A 12,853-nucleotide genomic window follows, 5' to 3' on the forward strand; every position below is an offset into this window, starting at 1 on the left:
TCCCATAGAGATGAATAGGAGATGCAGGTGCAGAAAGAATCAAGCTGCTGGTGAGCGTGAACTTTGTAGGGACACAGCACTGGAATAGGGCACCCAGTGAGTATGAAAAACACCTCTCTAGATTCCCAGTTTAATCACCTTTGAGCCCCATGCCTTACAAAACTTACTTCATGGGACTCAAAGATGATGACTGTGTCCCCTTAAATCCTTAAATATGTTGCAAGGCCTGTTAAAGAGTCAGACATTGACTAGGGTAGCTATCTTCCAATAAATGGCACTAGAGAGACAATTTATCGACTCTTTCTGGAATGAGATCCTAATCGCATACCTTTATTCCTAGGGAAGCATTGCATGGCCTATAAGACTCCCTATGCCAACTTGGCACTTTCTACAAGGAGAAACAGTACCCCCTTCTCTACTAACATTCAAGACAGTGATGTTCTAATCCCAGTTTTTACATTTCTTTCGAAAACAGATCTCTGGTGGCTTCGATGAGCCAATCACTTTTATCTTGTCACTTTTTGATTTTGTTAACATTTTCTATTGCATAGTTCCACAAAGACATTTGAATGTCACATAGATATCGCCTTTATGTGTCTGTATGGTAGGTATTAATGCATCATATTTCCATGATCTTAAACGTGAAATGACAGATTTTGCCGTTCTGAGTTTATAATTGTGTGACCCATATCAGCCAACCTAGTAGTTATTTGAAAGGGTTTGGCAGAAGAATGGTTAATCCTTCTCGCCCACTATTTCTCTCCACAGCAGTCTGATGGGGATGAAGGATGCACATCTGTACATCTATGCATCATTAGCTTCTTATCAAATTTTAAGCCTCACTTGATGCTTGTCTCCCTACAGGGAGCGCGGAAGACATGGAGAAATTCATCAGAGGATACAAGACAGCATGTGTATGTCTCAACAAAAGTGGCACACATCTCAGTCGAATGATTCTCACACACGGGTGAAGGTTCAGGGATTGTTGATGGATGAAAGTCTGCACAAACAACAGAAAGATCCTCACTTAATATCTTAAAAAAAGAGCGCCAGCATCAAATGCCGAGATTTTAGTAGGTCTGCATAACACATGATCATTGTACGGTCCTCTGCCCATCAATCTGGAGCCTCTCCACAACCGACTTACCCCAACGGACTTAAATATTGGTCCTAGCATTGAAAGATGATTTTACCAATATTGGTTGAAAATACATCATTCTTTTAAACACCTTCATTAACACCTTGAAGACCAGGCATTTTTTGGTTTTTCCTTTTATAACTTTTAAAAAATGCCTAAACGGGCAGAAATAGAAGAAAAAAACATTCAACTGTGCCATTATTTTTTGTTTTTGTTTTTACAGCATACATAGTCTGGTCAAAAGGACATGTTCACTTTACTTTGTGGGTCAGTACCATTATGGTGACACTCATATGGAGTAATTTAATGTTTTGCCATCTCAAAAAAAAAAAACTTTATTAAAAAAAAAATAGCTTTTTCTCGCCTTAGTCTGACGCTCAAAACGTTTTTTATCACTTTGCTGATGGGACTGTGTGAAGGCTTACTTATTTGTAGGGTGAGCTGTAGTTTTTGTTGTCACCATTTTTAGATACATAACACTTTTCAATCACTTTTTATTCTTTTTTTTTGTTTTGGGGAGGGACAAAGCACTCAAAGAAATGCAATTTTTGCATTGCAGTGTTTTTTTTTTTGTTATGACATGCACTATGCAGGTTGGATAATTCAGTATTTTAATAGTTCTGACTTTTATAGATGTGATAATACAAATAAGGTTTTCTTTTGCTGTTTTTTGATGCGCATAATGGAAAAAAACGTTTTTGGGAACTTTTGATATTTTTAATATTTTAGTCATTTAAAAACCTTATGAAACATAACTTTTTCCTTTATTTCAGTTCACATCGGAGACTTGAAGTAGTGATGGTCTAATCACTTGTACAATATACTGCAATACTTCTGTATTGCAGTTTATTGTGATAGTCCACCAGCACCCAACGATCCTGCCATCAGCCGCTTAGATGCTGTAGTCAGCATTTATTGCTGCGCCTTAACATTAAATGCCTGCAGTCAGAGCTACCTCCTATTACAGCCGACTGTCAGCTACTTGGTATGCAGTGGGCTTGGCTCCCAAGCTACCCCTAAACCTATTTGGCGCGACCTAGAACCAAGTTATGTGGTTGCTCATATGTGATTTGTCAATTATTGCCGAGTTTAAGTTGCAAGTCCAGTTACAGCGTGCCAATTAATGATAGATCGTGAGCATTAGCATGGCTCATGTACAAATATACAACATGGGTTAGGAATAGTAGACATAGTGTTAGGAATAATTAAAATCCTCAGTGTGGATCAATAGTTCATTTGTGTCTTTCTTGACCATTAACCGCAAGTAGCAACAAAAACTGTTGGATCCCCCAATTTGAAACCAAAGAAGAATATTCCACTTCAAATTAGGTCATGCACTTGTCACGCAGTACTCAAAGAGTTAACAAATACAGATCTTTTTTCAGTTGTTTAAATCTTCCTATTTAATGCCTCTAACCATGCCTGATGCTTCCAGGGAAGACTGCCGATTCCTTTAGAGGAGACGAGCATCTAAGGAGTTTGTAAATGTGTTTTAATTAAGATTCTGCTAAATTTTAACAGGCACCAACTCGAAAAACAAAGCAGCTGAATAATTAACTTTGATGAGAGCAGATGCTGCTCTAATGACAACCTGTTACCGCTCAAGTGCATCGTTATTAGGTTGATTGCAGTTTTAGAGATGTCCAGATCTCTGTAGGAAATGCAGAATTGGGAGTTCATGTTCCTGGAAGACCGGCCCTCATCAGCATTTACCAGTCCCACATTTCATTAGCTGCCTTCCAGCTCTCCCTCTCCACCCAGGACCCAAACATAACTACAGGAGTAGTTAAATATAAGCACAAATTAAATGGTGTAGGTTTTCTGAAAGATTTGCCATAAACATAAATTTGTCTCGGTAATATGGCTTAAAGTAAAACCACATTATCAAGTAGATAATTATAAAAAAAATTGTTTTTTGACTGCGTGCTGCTTGAGATCACCCCATCTTCTCATATTCTGCTGAAAAAGTTTCACTTTAGCTCTATATTACTATGCAAACGTATTCAAATTCTTGACCGTTTTTCACTTTTCCTACACTTATAAGTGTGGGAAACTTTTACTTAAAAGCAGTGAACTTCTACTTGTTCAGATTAGAAAGATGATATTTGCACTCTTGCTCTACATTGGTACCCTGTTTCCCTGAAAATAAGACATAGCATGATTTTCCAGAATTTTTGTGGATGCAAAATGATTTTTCAGGCTTTTTGAGGATACTTGAAATATAAGCCCTACTCCAAAATTAAGCCCTGCTAACAGTTAATTTAAAAAGTCAATTTAAATAGTGTCCAGGCAGCTATACATGTAAAAAAGTTAAACCTTTTTGAACAAAACTTAATATAAGTCTTATTTTCGGGGAAACACGGTATTAAGGGTTGTGTGGGCCACTGCAATGGTACTTTGATATTATGTTGCCCCTTAGCTCCAATTGTGTTGAAATAACAAGAGCAGTACATACCCCTCCTCTTCCATGCCGATCCAGCACTGTAGCGCTGCCTTTCTTCCGGTGTTTGTTCTAGAAGATGATGCCACAGGAAGTCACTTGACTGCTACAGTCAATCAGAGGCTGCAGGGTCACCATTCAGAATTCCTACCATGTTTCCCTGAAAATAAGACAGTGTGTTATATTAATTTTTGTTCAAAAAGGTTTAACTTTTTTACATGTATAGCTGCCTGGACACTATTTAAATTGACTTTTTTAATTAACTGTTAGCAGGGCTTAATTTTGGAGTAGCATCCTAAACAAGCCTGAAAAATCATTTTGCATCCTCAAGAGTTCTGGAAAACCATGCTATGTCTTATTTTCAGGGCATGTCTTATTTTCAGGGAAATAGGGTAGCATCAGGATGTGGGTTCTGATGCCAAGAGAATAGGCAGTGGTGCCGCAGCAGTCAGGTGGCATTTAGTGATATCATCTTCTACAATATATCAATCAGCGGACTAGGACTCCAATCAAAAAGGTTCCAAAGAGAAGGTTGCTGTAAGGTGATGTATAAATATACAAGAATGTAAAAGTTGGGACTTACCTGGTGTGGAACACCTGTCAGGTGACAGGCGTCCACACCGTCGGTCCTGGGAGGCCTTATGGGTATAGCCAAAGGAGCAGGATCCCCAATCCATAGGGAGAGCGTCTGGGGGGAAAATCCCGCAGGTGAAGAAGATCTTGGTCGTAAACACAATAGAATAAGGTAGAAAACACCAAGGGCTCCTTAGTCGTTTAATAAGAGAGACTATGGATCTATTGATGGTAGTATTGATGATAATTTTAGTAGAACTTAGTATGTAGAGGAGCCCTGTGTGAAAACAGGACTCTTTTAAATCCAGGTTCATCCTCAATAAGCCAAAACAGGTCTTGGAGGTTTTCAATTACAGCTTGTTTATAAGGCAGACAAAATAAATGTAGACACAGGGGGTCCGTGTTGAACCATTGGGGTACAATGCACCCCATTGGGGTACAATGCTCACACACCCATTCATGAATTTATGAATGGGTGAGTGACTGCTGCCTCTCATTGGCTCAGCGGGACCAATCAGATTGCTCCCTGCGCTGAGCCAATGAGAGGCAGCAGTCACTCACCCATTAATGAATTCATGAATGGGTGTGTGAGTGAGATCTGTCTCTGATTGGTAAGGCTGTGACCAATTAGAGGCAGCTCATTCAGCAGGCGGGGATTTTAAATCCCCGGCTGCTGAATACTACTCACAGCTGTTCAGAGCAGTTCAGGAGGACTGCCGCCGGCCGCGCTGAACTCCGTCTGCCGGGACCAGGTGAGTATATATATATTTTTTATTTTTACACATTTCTGGATGAATTGCAGGGAAGGGCTTATATATTTAAGCCCTTCCCGACAATTCATCCCGCGCTCGCCGGCAGCCCATTGCTTTCAATGGAGCCGGCTGTATTGCCGGCTCCATTGAATTCAATGGTCAGTGCTCGTTTAATCGAGACGAGTACCGCGTGGTGGTCATCTCGAGTAACGAGCATCTCGAGCACCCTAATATTTGAACGAGCATCAAGCTCGGACGAGTATGCTCGCTCATCTCTACTTAACAACAGTTTTGTACATAAATTTTGGTGAAGCCTTGCCTTTTTATTGCAAGAAGCAAAAAACTGTCTACAACTCTCTCTAATACATGATAATTGTGGTGCAAAGCATGACAAAGTTTCTAATGCAATTAGCTCCAGAAAAGTGTCACAATTTCAATAGTAAATCTGCGCTACTCTACATTGAGAATCATGTAAGGCACTCAACAAGGAAGAGATGGTTAATTTAGAGTTGTAGAAATCAACTACAATGCCAATCATTTGCATTTCTATCGATTTTTTTTTACCCTTTTCAATGGATAGCACTTGAAGAGATTCTGTTTATTGTTTTCTTCAAATTTAACCTCTCATTGCCCAAAGTTTAACGAATCAGACAGCCTCTGTAAATATTTAACTAGTCGGAATTTTAAAAGGTGAACATAATAAATTACTGAAACAGCATGTATGAACTACCTCCTCTGACATCAAAACCGAATGGAACAATGCTCTCGGTCGTGGTCATTCTAGACCGGCGCTACAGACCCCCATCGTCCAAGCGAGATAACTTAACCGTTTCCAATCCAATTTCTATCCTGGTTTTCCTAGGGGGCTTACTCTTTTTCTGCTGCTATACAACAACGCTATCTGCTGGCTAAAGCCAGTTCTGCATGAGGTGACACATTGGAGAGACTCCGACAGCAGAGAGGCTGGCAATATACAGAAAGAGAATCCCGACAGACGGCTTCCAACATCGGAGCTGTACAGCCTTAAATCATAATGTCTTTAGACGTCAGACAGTGGATTGGAAAGGGTTAACTTAACATAGTATGAACACAATCATGTTGGAATTGCTCTTTTTTTTCAAGTATTAAAAAAGGTAAGCAAAGGGGTCATTGCTGACTTACCAAGATTGAATATATGCAATGAACATGTAAGGGTTTACCTTGGAAAGTGCAGGCAAAACAGTTATTGCGATCCAAAGAGGAAAAAAAACTTTTAAAAAGTCTTTTATATAAGGATTGCACCAAAGTCCAAATAGGAGTAAAGCAATGGTAATGCAGAAAGCAAGAACTCATTTAATATTTTCAAGCTAAAAGAAACAAATTCATCATTTAAACATAATCTATATCAAATATGTAAAAAGAAAGATGAGCTGGCAAGTATGAAAAGCAAGTCTAAATTACAAAAGGTTTTCAGTTGCATTATTAGCACAAAAAAAAACCTATTCTAAAATCTTGTCACGTGCCCCATGATATAGGAGGATGAAGGCAACACATCAAGGGAGAACTGTATAAAAGTACATAACTAAAAAAGTTTGTAAATTCAGTTAGACCGCCTGCACACGGGCGGAAATCCCGCGGCGGGATTTCCCGTGGGATTTCCGCCGCTCAAAGCCTGCATAGGAGTGCATTACAATACGCACTCCTATGCAGACAGCCGTGATTTGGCCGCGCGAAATGTCGCGCGGCAAACAATCCGCCGCATGACCTATTTTTGTGCGGGGCTCGCAGAGCCTCGCACAGATACGTCACTCACCCGGCCGCCGGCTTCGGTCTGCGCATGCGCCGGCTGCCCGGCAGCCGGCACATGAAAGAGCCGGGGCCGCCGGGCACGGGTGAGTACGCGCTCGTCTCTGCAGGCGCTCAGGTCGGGTCCCGCGGCGAGAATTCTCGCCGCCGGATCCGACCCGCTCGTCTGCAGGCGGCCATACTCTGTATATCAGAAGCTTCAGTTAGAGGCTGTCTTTGAGAAATGCTGCCCCTCCCGTGCCCCCTGATGGTTTTTGTTAATGTACTGTAAATGTATCATGAAAACACAAGACCCCCTAATAGCCAATCATATTTTCTATATTCACTACTTATCAGACTCAATCCGAATTTTATATATCTTAAATGTCCCAAGAACTGAAGTTTCAGCTTGATTTGCATATCTCTAAACAACTACCATCCAAATAGTCACTCAAAGTAGTCACTACAGGGATTTGTTAATGTATGAACTAGAGATGAGCGAGCATACTCGCTAAGGGCAATTACTCGAGCGAGCGTTGTCCTTAGCGAGTACCTGCCCGCTCGGAAGAAAAGATTCGGGTGCCGGCGGGGAGCGGCGGGGGAGAGCGGGGAGGAACGGAGGGGAGATCTCTCTCTCCCACCCGCTTCTTTCTGCTCACTCCCGCAACTCAACGCTCACCCGCGCCGCCACCTGAATCTTTTTTTCCGAGCGGGCAGGTACTCGATCGAGTAATTGACCTTAGCGAGTATGCTCGCTCATCTCTAGTATGAACGATTGTTTGTGTGCTTTAACACAGAGCGATTCCACAATTTTAGAGAGAGAGAGACGATACCCTGTTTACACCGGACTATAACTGATTAAAGGAGATGTCCCGAGGCAGCAAGTGGGTCTATACACTTCTGTATGGCCATAATAATGCACTTTGTAATGTACATTGTGCATTAATTGTGAGCCATACAGAAGTTATAAAAAGTTTTATACTTACCTGCTCCGTTGCTGGCGTCCTCGTCTCCATGGTGCCGACTAATTTTCGCCCTCCGATGGCCAAATTAGCCGCGCTTGCGCAGTCCGGGTCTTCTCCTCTTCTCTATGGGGCTCCGTGTAGCTCCGTGTAGCTCCGCCCCGTCACGTGCCGATTCCAGCCAATCAGGAGGCTGGAATCGGCAATGGACCGCACAGAAGCCCTGCGGTCCATGAAGACAGAGGATCCCGGCGGCCATCTTCAGCAGGTGAGTATGAAGACGCCGGACCGCCGCGATTCAGGTAAGCGCTGTGCGGGTGGTTTTTTTAACCCCTGCATCGGGGTTGTCTCGCGCCGAACGGGGGGGGGGGTTTAAAAAAAAAAAAACCCGTTTCGGCGCGGGACATCTCCTTTAACCGGCGATTATTTTTTGGTTGAGCTGAAATGAGCGATTAGCAACTAGTGAACAAATTCTGAAATGTAAAGAGTCAGTAAACATAAAACAATGGTTGCTTACATTTGCTCTTTCGGGAGACTATTTGGATGATAGTTGTCCCATGTAAAGCCACCATAGGAGTAAGAAAACAAGCAGTGCAATCCCAACTTGGTCAAGGACTGGTATATTGATAAGATTTCCACAAAGGATTAATATTGGGCTTCTAATCTTCTCTCGAAGGTACAGAGCGCTCTCCTGCTTACATAAAATGATACCATCCGTGACTCCACTATGCTGGAGGTGTGGTTTGCAATGAGGAACCTTATTCGTATGTTCTGGGTTCCCAGTGTTGGCAGGTTTGTAGTTTGAGGACTGGTGTATCATTTGCAAATTTACAAATGTTATGCTACCTAAATCACCTGCATTTTTCCTCCTGCATCTCTGTGATATCCCATTATCCGTTTACAAGCCCTCTGTGGTGCACCATCTGGTTAAAGCAGCAAGAACCTGTATTCTAAAATTGTGGCGACAAACCTCTCCAACCTCTATATCATTATGGTTCAACATAATATAGAAGATTATAGAGATGGAGGACCTCACAGGCAAAATTTGCGAAAACATGGCATTATTGGTTTGAATTCTAGGGTTCTATGGAATTCAGATCCATGCACAACCAATAATCCGTTCACAAAATTAAAGCATTCCAACCCCTAAATCATGAGCATACAATTTGGGGAAAAGGAGAGGAAATATGGGAGGAAATATTTATATATGCATGGGTTTTCTTTCCCTTTTGTTTTTTCTCTCGCTCTCCTCCACTCTTCCCCCCATTTCCTATTCCTTACCTCATCCTTTCCACCCTTACCCTTGTTTCCACCTATGTGGATTGTTATTGCTATGATTCGCTTATTGAATTAGGCTAGGATGCTGATGGGGTGAGGAGACCTCGTGATCAGCTCCTGACAGTTTACTATATAGGATGTACTTAATAAATAGGTTTAGAAGTAGAGAAGCTTGAAATTCCATCTTGTCTGTTTCACATGTTTTTTTCTCCAATGCATCGTAGATAAAGTCAGGCATATCTGACCATTTTACCATAACCCAAAATAATTGATTACTCCAACAATGTGTATAAATGGCAGCAGATATCTCAGCATTAGCTCTGGTATTCATGGCTGTGTGTTAAGTCCCATTTACATGCAAAGATGATCGCTCAAAAGAAAGTTTCAGTGACAGTTTTGAGCTATCGTTTTGCATAGCTACTAATGGGCACTAATGCCTATTAGTAGCTTATTAGCTTGGTTTGCATTTAAATGAAGCTCTCTTAAATGTATGCAGATAACAGCGGGTGGTCTATTATCTGCATATAGCTCAATTGTTCTCCCGCAGGACTGCAACTGAAAGCAATGCTATCAGCACTCCCATGGAGAATTACAGCATGCAGTCCCTGCTATCAGCTGGCTGGCCGAACAATGATTTTTATGCTGAACTAAAAATCATCGATTGCCCAAAAACCTAACCATGGTGGCATTGGCACGCAACGATTATCGCTCAAAAGACATTGAACGAATTTTGAGTGATAATTAATGTGTGTAAGTGGGCCTTTAGTGTCTATCTCTCCTCCTCCCCTTCCTCTTTGTACACAGTTCAAAAAAAGCATACTGACTCATCATCTGCTCTGTCCTGGTGTCCTTTGCCAACCATGTGAGAGCAGACAGGGAACAGAAAGATACAGGGAAGGGAGCACTTTAAAGGTATTTTTCAGCACAAAAATGTTATTTTAAGTAAATCAAGTAAATAGCAATTTTAAAAGTTATCACTCACTATCATAGAAGCACAAGATGCTTGAAACATAAGGGTCCATTTAAGAAACTACAGTATTGTATTTTCATTAATGTTTTATAACTGGGTATCAAATCAAACCTTTATAGAAAACATCTAGTCTTTATCTAATTTTACAATGATGCCCCCTGTAGGATGCCATTGTTTTTGTTGTTGTCAATAATGTGTTCACGTTTCCTTATTTTAGTTAGATCAAATGATATATACTTTCCAGCTGCCATTATTTAACCCCTTCCTATTGCAAGTGGAGTTTATCTGTCATGTTAAATGTTTACCCCCTCATTGTTACAGTGATTACAGGAGGAGAGAGAGACTGAGAAAGCCCCCACAATGCACAATTAGAACACGCCTGCAACGTTATGTGATAAACTTTTCTTTTTGATTGGAGTTTTCCTTTAATATACTTCACAACAGAGAACCTAAATTAAAAGACCTCTGACTAGAGATGAGTGAGCACCCAAATGCTCGGGTCTGCATTTTTCGAGTTGAGCTTATCGTAAAATTCGAGAGCTCTACTCGAGTAACGAACCCCATTGACTACAATGGGAGACTCGAGCATTTTTGTATGTGGGACGCCGGGTGCCGAGTTTTTTTTTTTTTTTCCTAGGTTCGTTTCCAAGGACTGTATGCTCTTAAATGGGATTCATATGGCAGCCCCACAGGCAGTACTGCAGGCTATATATGTTATCTCTGATCTTCAGCAGAACTCAGAAAACATCTATGAACTTACTAATCTCAGGAAAGAATATCCCCACCACAACCCAATCATACAATCATTGTAAAATTTCAAAATACACTTTTATAGACATTTTCTATGTTTTTCTAGCTATGCAAATGGTCAAGCAGGGATGGTTTTTGGCCACTGCAGTCTGTTGACCATACTTAACATTTTTAAGGGCGCAGTCAGACGAGCATTTTTTTTTTGCGCACCTACATGCACAAAAACAAAGCACTGCATGGATATACAAAATGCGCTTAACCGTATCCCCGCGCCCTTTGCTTTCAATGAGGCCGGCGCTGCAGCCGGCCCCATTGAAAGTGTTGAATTCAATGAATGGCTGAGACCAATCACAGGCAGCGCTCAGCTGTCATTCAATGAATGGCTGAGCACTCAGCCAATCAGGCACTGTACTTTCAGGAGACAGGGATTTTTAAATCCCCAACCAGCTGAAGGTGCTTCAGAGCAGTGCTGGCAGCCAGCAAGAAGATGCACCGAAGCCCCGACAGCGGCGGAGAGGGGATTTGTATATATACACTTTTTTTTTTTTTTTACAGCAGCTAGGAATTATTTTCAGGGATGGAATTATTTTCAGGGATGGGCTTATATTTCAAGCCCTTCCCTGAAAATCACTGTTGGGGTTGCGCCGACCCCACTGAAAGCAATTGGATGGCATCAGCATTGCTTTCCTTTGCCACAGCTGTCACAACTGTGCTGTTACAGTCTTCAATGATGAAGGGACTCCCCGCGGGGCATATTTACACACAATATGGACCTTCCCGGTGCATGGATGTCCTATCTTTTGCAAGTGTGAGTACTTTGCACCAGTAAAAGATGGACGTGTGTACACACCATAGGGAACCAATGGTTATATCAGATGCTTTTTTTTTTCCCCGCACATATGTGCAAACGCTTGACTTCACCCTGAGGGTGATACCTTGCTTTTTTGAGTTTTTTATTTTCGTTATTTTTTCAAAATTAGCGACTTCTTTAACATATTTGTGCATGGATAAGTGTAGGCAAATACTTACAATGTGCATTTTCTACCTTGGAAAAAAATGAATTTGCTAATAAGGAAATTCTACAATCAAAATAATTGGACTGGTGCTCCGGCTTTTGTTGGTGTTGTCTCGGGTCATTCCAGCCCACAAAGAACAGATCTTGCACTGGCAGACCATATACAGTATTACAGTCTGGTTACCAACTCATTTACTATATATGACTGGCTAGTAATACTAGATTTTTCCTGCAGTCGTCGCTATAAGGGAAACATATTGCAGGCAACAAGAGCGAGCTTCAATTGAAAGAGTGGTTGTCTTCATGAGACATCCCTTGTAAGTGAACTGCAATGCTGTGTATCACAAGGCTCTGACCTGCTTGTAGAAAGGTGAGATTTAAAGGGCATGAATCACCTATACTTTTTGTAACTAATGAAAACAAGATACTAGAAATATAATTTCTATTGCATGCGCATGACTTTGGGAGCAGCCATCTTGCCTTTGCTGCAGTTAACATAATTCGGAGATGCTTTACAGCATAATTTATGGATCACAAACACAATGGACAGAAGCTGATCCATTGAGTTCTATGGGACACTGTTCCAGGCATGTTCTGTATCCTTTTCAGAGGTCACTGTGCAGGAAGGGGGTGTATAAACTGTGATTAGCATGTATTTACCCCTCATTTTCCCTGAAAATAAGACAGGGTCTTATATTAATTTTTGCTCCAATAGATTTTACTTTTTACATGTATAGCTGCCTGGACACTATTTAAATTAACTTTTTTATTAACTGTAACTGAGGCTTATTTTTGGAGTAGGGCTTATATTTCCTCAAAAATCCTGAAAAAATCAATCTGCATCCTCTAAAATCCTGGAAAATTATGCTGGGCTTATTCTTGGGGTAGGTCTTATTTTCAGGGAAACTGGGATGTCAGGAACTTAACATATCAAGACTTGAACCCTAATCTGTTTGCGACAAAAAAAATACTGACAAGCTACATCATCATCCTTATGACTATCCAATTGAACTTTTTCCTGGTGCAGCTGTACCTTTGAGACACATATCACCAGTTTCTTAGTCACAACTTATGGCTCTTGATGATTTTATGAAATAATTTATGAAGTTATCCAAAGGATTCATATGTCATTCAACTTATCCTGCAGCAACACCTACGATATATTCTTTGCACCTAAAAAGGATAGCACATTATGTCCTTGCATAGACTCT

Source organism: Eleutherodactylus coqui, chromosome 8, assembly GCF_035609145.1.
Source record: "Eleutherodactylus coqui strain aEleCoq1 chromosome 8, aEleCoq1.hap1, whole genome shotgun sequence".
Classification (NCBI taxonomy): Eukaryota; Metazoa; Chordata; class Amphibia; order Anura; family Eleutherodactylidae; genus Eleutherodactylus; species Eleutherodactylus coqui.